This window comes from Lycium barbarum, chromosome 4 (genome assembly GCF_019175385.1).
Source record: "Lycium barbarum isolate Lr01 chromosome 4, ASM1917538v2, whole genome shotgun sequence".
Taxonomy (NCBI): Eukaryota; Viridiplantae; Streptophyta; class Magnoliopsida; order Solanales; family Solanaceae; genus Lycium; species Lycium barbarum.
In genome coordinates, this window is record NC_083340.1 from 18,400,872 (window position 1) to 18,411,352 (window position 10,481).

The window sequence follows — 10,481 nt, forward strand, 5'->3', positions numbered from 1 at the left end:
ACGTAAGGTCGGTGACCTCCGATTACATTACGGAATAACCGGGATCGCTTTGTCTCACCTTGAAGGAACGAGTATTTTAAGGCGAAACTATCAACGGAGAATAGCACTAGAAAATAACATAGTATGAAACCAGGGGCATCATAGACATAAATTCATGTTTTGAAATCTTTAGAAAATAGTGTCATGACAAAGGAATAGAATTAAAGATCAAGAACTAGTTGGACACTTTCATACTCATATTGAATCCTTAGATTAAGACTCTTAGTCATGGAATCATTCTTGTCATACTTATCATAGACGTATTCTCTTCCTTAGCATCATCGTTATCATGGTCATCATAGACATATTTCCATTAGAATGGTACAGTACTTATCGTTTGATAATCGGGATAAGGATCAGAAGTTTCCTTTGGATTTTGCTTCAAAATAAGTCAAGCGGAACAATAAGGAAAATCCGGGAGCAATGGGCCCACCTCGGGCCGAATGTGGTAGCGTACACAATTTGCATATGTTACATGTCATGGCGTTACTTGTGAGGGTTTTAAGGTAGTAGGGTCCTATTTATGCAAGTTCTAGAGGTTTAGGAAGTTTTTCCAACATTTTACACAACTTTTAATTCAATTTTTCTGAATGAAAAAAAAGAAACTTTAGGTGCGGATTCCGGAGAATAGGGTTGTCCCCGAGGTTCATATCCAACCTAGTATGTTTAAGACATGCCAAAGAAGGAAGAGTAAATCCTTACATACCTCTTTCCGCTCCTTATGCTACTCCAAATTCAAGTTGCAAATCCGCCACAATCTACAAATTGGTCACATTTACCAAACCTTAATTAGAACATTTAGAATTGGATTCTTAAAGTGACACCTGGCTACCGAAATTTCGGCAACACTTCCCCTGTAAATACACCATCCCCAAAGTTCAACTCAGCCAATTTTTAATCAACAACAATCCGGGAATTCAACCCGGCCAAACTATCAGCATAATGTCAACAACCATACTAACAATTTCCATATTCAATCCAAGATACATTATAACAACTTAATCAATTTATTACTTCCTTCAAAACCTTCCAACTCCAATTAAAACAATAACAACCTTGTAATATATATTCCAACAACACCATACTAATACCATTATCTTCCATACATGTAAGAACATAATATTCAATTTACATAATCTTCCAAGACAAGCCTCCAACTACTAATACTTCACTAAGCTCATTAGGCTTTTATTTGCAATATAAAATCCACACACTAACAACCAAATTACCAATAAAGTTTGTTCACCAATCCTTCACGATACAACAAATATACACAACTATACACATGCTATACATCACACGGCCAACATCATGCACACATGGCTACAACCTCACAAAATTATCCAACTTCCATTATCAACATAACATTCATTACAACCACAACTATCCACTAGATAAAATAATTAAAACATGATTTCCACACACACACACACACACACATATATCACACCTCACGGCCACACCCCCATTTTTCTATTCTTCATGGATTTCACTCATTTTTGTACACTACAACATGCAAAAATATCCATAACATGTAAAGAGAATGAATTCTTACCTCCTTCCTTGATTCTTCACTTAGCTAAGACTTGCAACTTTGCTAGAATATGGATTCTTCTTGCTCCAAAGACCCCTCCACCTTGCTAGGGACCCTTGAATTGGCAGGAAATGATTTTTGGAGAAATGTTTGTCAATTCTCTTGGCAATTTTTGCACTTGGCCGAATGGCCTTAGGGTTTTTCTCCTTCTTTTCTCTTCCTTCACTTTCTTGAAAATTCTAGAGGATTTTGTGGATATAAAGATGACTTAGTCATCTTTTATGCACATGGAAGATTAATCCATGTGGGCTAAAGCCCACCTACTTAGGCCGGCCACTTGGCCCACTTGTACAAGCCCTTTTTTTTTTCACTTCATAAAAATTATTTTTCAAATTTCAAATTTGCCCTTCGCCTACCTCCATATTTCCACGAGTCATATTGCAAGTTTACCTTTTTGCCCCTAGCCTTTCTTAATATTTCTACTTCAATATTTTCATAAGCAACTTGTATGCCAATCAAAATAAAACATGGCCTTACTTGTTATCTTCCCGCGATTATCGTGAATTATCCAAATACGCAAAAATGCGGGATATAACATTGCTCTTCGAACAAATGGGGATATTTGGATTTCATGTCTTATTCGGCTTCCCATGTAAGCCTCTTCAACTTTCTGAATCCTCCATAAAACCTTTACTGAGGCTACTTCTTTAGCTCTCAATTTTCGAACCTGACGATCAAGGATAGCCATAGGGATCTCCTCATAAGTCAAACCATCCTTAACTATTATAGTGTCAGCAGGAACAACCAACGACGATTCTTCTACATAGTTTCTTATCATAGATACATGGAACACTGGATGAACAACAACCAACTCTTGTGGCAATTCAAGCTCATAATCTACTTGACTAACCCTTCACAGGATTTTATAAGGTCCAATATATCTGGGCTAAGCTTCCCTTTCTTCCCAAATCCCATAACACTCTTCATGGGTGAGACTTTAAGGAATACCCAATCATGAAATTGAAACTATAAGTCTCTTCGCCTAACATCTGTATAAGACTTCTAGCGACTTTGAGCCGTTCTCAAACGCTCTTGAATCAACTTGACTTTCTCTGTTGCCTGATAGACCAAATCTGGTCCTAGCATTTCTGCTTCACCAACCTCAAACCAACCAATGGGTGATCTACATCTTCGCCCATAGAGAGCTTCAAATGGTGTCATATTGATACTAGCATGATAGCTGTTATTATAGGCAAATTCAATAAGGGAAAAATGGTCATCCCAATTACCTTTAAATTCTCCAACGCATTCTCTTAACATGTCCTCAAGAGTGTTAAGAGTGCTCTCTGTCTGGCCATCTGTCAACGGATGGAAAGTTGTGCTGAGGTTTACTATAGTACCCAATCCTTTCTGAAAGGACTTCCAAAAGTTTGCTGTGAATTGAGCACCACGATCTGAGATAATGGAAACCGGGGTCCCATGCAATCTGAAAATTTTCTAAATATATAACTTGGCATAATCTTCTGCTAAATCTGTGGTCCTGACTGGCAAAAAGTGCGTTGACATAGTAAGTCGGTCCACAATCACCTAAATCGAGTCATGTTTGCGGGATGAGCAAAGTAGAACTGTTATGAAGTCCATGTTTATTATCTCTTATTTCCAAATAGGAATATCAATATTCTGGGCCAAACCACCAAGCCTCTGGTATTCGGCTTTCACTTGCTAACAATTTGAAATTTAGCTACAAATCTGCTACATTCTTATTCATATCATTCCACCAATAAATCTCTTTATGATCATGATACATCTTAGTGGAACCTGGGTGAATGGAATACATGGAGTTGTGAGCTTTTGACATGATTCCCTCTTTGAACCCATCTACATCTGGAACACATAATATGCCTCGGTACCTCAAGGTACTATCATCTTCCCCTTGTTCAAAAGTCGTTGTCTTATGCTTGTGAATCCCCTCTTTTAGCTGCAATAAAAAAGGATCATTAAACTATTTCTCCTTCACTTCGGCCACTAAGGAGGAATAAGCCCTATTCTGAACAATAACACTACCGCCCTTGGAGTCCAAGAGTCGAACTCCTAAATTAGCTAAACGGTGAACTTCCTTGGTCATAGTTTTTTTATCTGACGTGAGCTAAACTTCCCATGGAACTCCGACTAAGAGCATCGGCTACCATATTCGCTTTTCTTAGATGATAAAGAATATCCATATCACAGTCTTTAAGCAATTTGAGTCATCTTCTCTGCCTAAGATTCATCTCCTTTGCTTAAAGATATACTGCACACTTTTATGATCGGTTAAAATATCAACATGCACTCCATACAAATAACGATGCCATATCTTAAGTACAAAATCCACGGCTACCTACTCTATGTCATGAGTCGGATAATTCTTTTCATGAATCTTAAGCTGACGAGATGCATAAGCTACAACCTTACCATGCTGCATTAAGACACATCCGAAACTAATTCCCGAAGCATCACAATAAACTACGAACCCTTCGGTTCCCTCTGGCAGTGTCAGAATTGGAGAAGAAGTCAACTTCTTCTTCAACTCTTCAAAGCTTTGCTCGCATACATCTGACTACTGAAACTTAACTTTTTTCTAAGTCAACTTTGTCAACGGAGCTGAAATAGAGGAAATCCCTCTATGAAATGCCTATAGTAGCCTGCCAGACCCTAGATACTTCCTATATAAGATACTGAGGTGGGTCTGGGCCAACTTTTCACTGCATCAATTTTCTGAGAGTCAACTCTAATGCCATCACCCGAGATTACCTGGTCTAAAAATGCCACGAATTTAAGCTAAAATTCACATTTAGAGAATTTCACATAGAGCTTTTGATCCTGAGGTGTCCGCAACACTATTTTGAGGTATTCTACATGGTCAGTCTCACTACGGGAATACACTAAAATATCATCAATAAACACAATGACGAATAAACCAAGATATGGCTTGAAGACCCTGTTCATAAGATCCATGAAAGCAACTGGTGCATTTGTTAACCCAAACGACATGACAAGAAATTTGAAATGACCATAACGACTTCTGAAAGGGTCTTAGAAATATTAACGTCCTTAACCCTTAACAGATGGTAACCTTATCTGAGGTCAATCTTGGAATAACACTGGGCACCCTGAAGTTGGTCAAATAAGTCATCTATTCTGAGGAGAGGATACTTGTTCTTAATGGTGACTTTGTTCAACTGACGGTAGTCAATGCACATACTTAAGGAACCATTCCTCCTTCGGACAAAAAAAATTAGCGCGCCCCAAGATGAAACACTTGACCTAATAAATCCCTCGTCTAGAAGATCGTTTAACTGAGCTTTTAGCTCTTTCAACTCTGCTGGAGCCATTCTATATGACGGAATAGATATCGTCTTAGTACCAGGAAGTAGATCAATTCCAAATATCTCCCTGTCGGGAAGAACTCCGGGAAGATCTTCAGGGAATACTTCTGGAAACTCATTTGCAACCGGCACGAACTGGAGGGTTGGAGTTTGGGGATCTATATCTATGGCTTGGATTATGTGATAGATATATCCCTTGAAAATCATTTTTTTGGCCTTTAGATAGGAAATAAACCTACCCTAGGTACTACTGAATTGCCCTTCTACTCTATGACTGGTTTTGTAGGAAATTCAAATCTTACAATTTTGGTTCTACAACCCACTATGGCATAACATGAAGCTGACCAATCCGTACCCATGATTACTTCAAAGTCTATCATTTCTAACTCTGCTATGGTTCTGCGGTGATTGACTAAAACTAGGCAGCCCCTATAAATACGACTAGCTACAACTGACTCTCCAACTAGAGTAGACACTTCAAAGGGTTCACAACTTTTCTGGTTCTATCCCAAATTTCTTTGCAACAAATGGGGTTACATAAGTTAGGGTGAATCCTGGGTCAATAAGGGCATAAACGTCAAAAGTGAAGACTCTTAGTGTACCTGTGATAATATTTGCACATGCCTCTGTATCATAATGACCTATTAAAGCATACAAGCGGTTTTGACCTCTGCTCGCTGATGTGCCGTGAATTTCGGCACATTTTATGCCTTTGCCACTAGAAGTGTTGCTTGTTTTTAAGTGTTTTTACATCGTTTCTTATGTTATTTTGGCGTTTTGTAGGGTTGGTTGACTAAGGAACGGAATGATAAGCAATGCTGAAAAACAGACAACTTGGAGCAAAAGGACGGTCCGTAACTCATGTTACGGGCCGTAATGTGATCCGTACCAGAGAGGATACGTGCCGCTATAAAGGACGGTCCGTAACTCATGTTACGGGCCGTAACGTGTACCGTAAGCTGAGGAAAATTTCCATAAAGTTGCGTAAGTAGTGTCACAGGTTACGCCCAGAAGGACGGTCCGTAACTTAGGTTACGGGGCGTAACGTTGTGGCGTAACGCATTGGCCACTAAAGAGTGAAGCCATGATCCGCTGGAAGATACGGACCATAACCTGTGTTATGGTCCATCGCAAGAAGCCGTGACATCAAGCTGACAATGGACGAAACCGAAGGACGGACCGTAACCTGTGTTACGGTCTGTAACGATGCCGCGTAAGGGTGTTTTTGTCCAGAAACTTGGCGCGATTTTTGGCCCTATAAATACTTAAAGTTAGGGTTTTAATTCAAAATTCTGATTTTTCTTTGGAGCATTAACTCAAGTCTTGAATATTTGAAGTGGTTGGAGCATTTAAAGCACCAACTTCACTTTCATTCCATATTGTATTAGCATCGTAAGTATATTATGTTAAATTTTAAGCTTTCTTTGTTAACCAAAATGATGAGTAGCTAATTTTAATTCTAAGGTTATGGATCCCATGATGGGTATTATGTGAATGGGTTTCTACTATTGATATACACATAATGGTTGTTGATATTTATTCTATCTTTGTGCATTAGCATTGGGTAATGATTGCAAGCATTAGCCTAAGCCATTATACTCACTTTTCTTGGGAAAGAGAGTCAGTATAGGTAAGATTGAATAACAATGACTCGGGGCGTTAACCCTCGTTTAATAGACTAACTTAGGGATAAGAACAAGTCTAAATTGGCATTATTGGTCACTCTTCGCTTTCAACTCTTTTAAATTTGGAAAAATCATAAAGAGGAAATACGACCTAACTGTTGGGAAACATTAGGAAGTCCTTAAGAGATCAAGTGCATACTCTTAGAACAACGATTAGAAGTATATCACATTGAAACCTGAAGCATAATATCTAATCAAAATGGGGAACACAACCTTAGTCTCTCTCTCGCATTAAGTACAATTCAAGTCAAAGTATTCAATTACATTACTCAACAAATATTTCAAACTATTCAGAATAGGATACAAGCCTTTAAAGACTAGTATCACATACAATTAGTACTCTTTTCTCTCCATATTCCCTGTGGGATTCGACCCTAACCTTGTTTGGGTTACTATATTTGACAGAGTCCGCTTTATGCCATTAATAGGTGTAATTTAAGCGTATCAAATTTTGGCGCCGTTGCCGGGGAATACGGTTTTGAAATTACTGATTGTTGCGTACTCTTCTTTAAAAACGTTTTCTATTCCATCACACCTTGTTTTCTGCTGTGGTGAACCAGGTAAACATGGCTGGAAGACTGAATCGAAATCAAGGAAACCAAGGGGGACTCCAAGTGAACCCACCTGCACCAGAAGAGGACGAAGATGAGAATATATTTGCGGAATTCATCAATGAAGCTGATTATGCTTCTGCTGTGGTCCCTCCTAGGACTGGAAATGCTATGTTCAAAATTGATAGTTCTATCTATCAGCTGCTGAAACTTGAAGGTTATTTCCGAAATTCTTTGGAGGATTGTCCACTTCGACATTTGAAGAACTTTCTGCACGTGTGTGCTCAACAATCCCAAGGTGCTATTTCTGCTGATGCACTTCGGTTACGGGTCTTCAAATATTCCTTGGCTGGCCAAGCAAGGGAATGGTATGAAAATATTCCCAGCAATTCTATTCATAACTGGACCGAGCTAGCCAATACATTTCTGAAGAAGTGGTTCCCACTGAGCAAAAAGGCTGAACTTCGAGATAAGATCTTTGAGTTCAAACAGCTCCCGGGGGAACAATTATATTCGGCATGGGAGCGGTTCAAGTACTATCTAGCTCAATCTCCAACTCACGGGTTTCCGGATGCTATTCTCACGGAGAAATTCTACAAAGGCTTAGATACAATGAATCAGATTGCTGTCAATACTGCCACAGGAGGATGCTTCATGGACAAGTCATTTATCGTCATCACCCGCTTGCTTGATAAACTCACCACCCACAATCAAGCTTGGCATTCAACTGATAGTGAGAGTCTCTCTTATGGTAGTCCATCACTAGCTGCCGTTGCAAAAGAAAACCATGAGAGAGATCATGCCTTTGCTCAATTGCAAACCACGGTGGATCTATTATCAAAGAAGTTGGCAGAAAAGGATGCACAAAGGGTAAATGTTGTTGAGGAGTTACCACCTCATCCACAGGGAATGTATCAAGTCCCTGAAGGGATGTACCAAGATGGGCAACAACAGTATGAAGATGCTAATTATGTTAACAACTCGCAAGGGGGTTATCAAAGGCAAAATTATCAAGGTCCGGGCCATCACCCATGGCAAAAGTCTCAACACCAATTTCAAGGGAACAATTATAGCAGAAATGATCGGGGAAATCCAAATCAAGGGAATTACAATAACAACAATTATGGCAACAAGAGCTCGAACCACTACATTCCACCAAGGGGGCAAGCACCAAGTTCCTAATGGTGGAGAGATAATTCAGCTAGCAACTCTGCTAGTAATCCTGCTAATGATTCTGCGAAGCTGAAAAGTATGATGTAGAAAATGCTAATGAATCAGGACAGAATTGAGAGCACGACAAAGGGAATGTCTCAGGTTCAACTATCTCATTCAGCTTCTATTCAGAAGCTTGAATCACAATTTAGAGAAGTGCATACTCCTCAACGTAGACAACTACCAAGTGATACAGTTCCAAATCCGAAAGGTAGTGGGGTAAACTTTGTTGAGCATGTAGCTGCTATTAGCACTTGAAGTGGAAAAATTCTTCAAGGTGCTGATAAAAAGGTGATTGATCTTGAGCCAATTGTTGAAGAAGAGGCACAACCTGATGTATCTGATGTTATTGTGGAGGAAGAAACAGATGAGGAAGTCCCTATTATGGCTGAAGAGGAGCAGAATCTTAATAATCTCAAGGCACAAGGAGAAAAATATGAAAAGGGGAAGGAAACACTTTCTGGCGCTCTACGCCCTTTGAGCCAAATGTTCAAATCTTCACCGCCTTTTCCTCAAAGGCTAGTGAGAAAAACATAAGATGACAAGTGCTTGCGATTTTATGATCAAATCAAGCAATTGACGATGAACATTCCTTTCATGGACGCTGTCCAAGAAATGCCTGGGTTTGCTAAGTATTTGAAGGACCTCTTAACAAAGAAGAAGAAGCCATTGAAACACGACACTGTGGGTATCACTCATCACGTTAGTGCTATTATTTCCAAAACCACAGTGCAAAAAAGGGAAGATCCTGGAGCATTCACCATTCCATGCACCATAGGGCAGCAGGATTTTGCCAAGGCTTTGTGTGATAACGGGGCTAGCATAAATCTTATGCCCCTTGAGATACCAAGGCTAACTACCATGAGGTTGCAGATGGCTGACAGATCGATAAAAAGGCCAGTTGGGGTAGTTGATGATGTGCTTGTTCAAATCGGGGAATTCCTACTGCCAGTAGATTTCGTGATTCTTGACTGTGCTATTGATCAAGAAATTCCTATTATTCTGGGGAGACCTTTCCTTGCGACAGGGAGAGCTATTATGGATTCAGAGAAGAATGAAATCAAGTTCCGGGTGAACGATGAGGAGGTGACTTTTCACGCAAGCAAGGGTATGAAATTACCTAGTCTTTATCAAAGTATTTCGGTCATTAATTCTGTTGATGTGGTTGACGAAGCGGTAGAATTCAAAATGGAGGAAGAATGCTTGGGTGAAGCATTATCGACCATCTTGGTGAATTTTGATGCAGAAGAAATGGAGGGATATATTGAGACGGTGAATTCACTCACCGGTCTGGGGTCTTACTTTTATAAGCCCAAGAAATTGTCTCTTGATTTAGAGAAATGAACAACTCCTCCAGCAAAACCGTCAATTATTGAGCCACCGAAGTTGGAGCTCAAGCAACTTCCATCCCATCTTATATATGAGTTTCTTGGAGCAAATGCCACCTTTCCAGTTATTGTGTCATCACTTCTGAATGAGGGCCAAACTCGTAGACTCATTGCAGTTTTGAGGAAACATTTGAGAGCTTTGGGTTGGACTATTGCAGACATCCGGGGGATTCCCTCTGGAATTTGTGAGCACCGAATTCAGTTAGAGGAGGAAATTTCACCAAGTGTTGAGCATCAGAGAAGATTGAATCCACTGATGCAAGGGTGGTAAAGAAAGAGATTATTAAGTGGCTAGATGCTGGGGTGGTTTACTCGATTGCCAACAGTCCATGGGAAGTCTAGTCCAGTGTGTGCCAAAAAAAGGGGGCATCACTGTTGTCCCTAATTCTAAAAATGAGTTGATTCCTACAAGAACTGTCACCGGTTGGAGAGTGTGTGTGGACTACCGGAAGCTGAACACTGCATTTTGCAAGGATCATTTCCCTATGCCTTTTATTGATCAAATGCTTGATCGGCTAGCTGGAAGGTCTTATTATTGTTTCTTGGATAGGTACTCAGGTTACAACCAAATCAACATTGCATTGGAAGACCAAGAAAAGACTACTTTCACTTGTCCCTATAGGACATTCACTTTCAGCCGAATGCCATTTGGTCTTTGCAATGCCCCAGCTACTTTCCAACGATGCATGATGTCCATATTCTCTGAC

The 10,481-nt window shown here is 39.8% G+C and overlaps 1 non-coding gene across 1 annotated transcript; it reads right to left on the reverse strand.

Moving 5' to 3' along the window:
• Positions 1–7,634: 7,634 nt before the first annotated feature.
• Positions 7,635–7,740, reverse strand: LOC132638960 (small nucleolar RNA R71). The gene has a single exon (XR_009582015.1). It is a non-coding gene; the product is annotated as a small nucleolar RNA R71 (small nucleolar RNA).
• Positions 7,741–10,481: the final 2,741 nt, after the last annotated feature.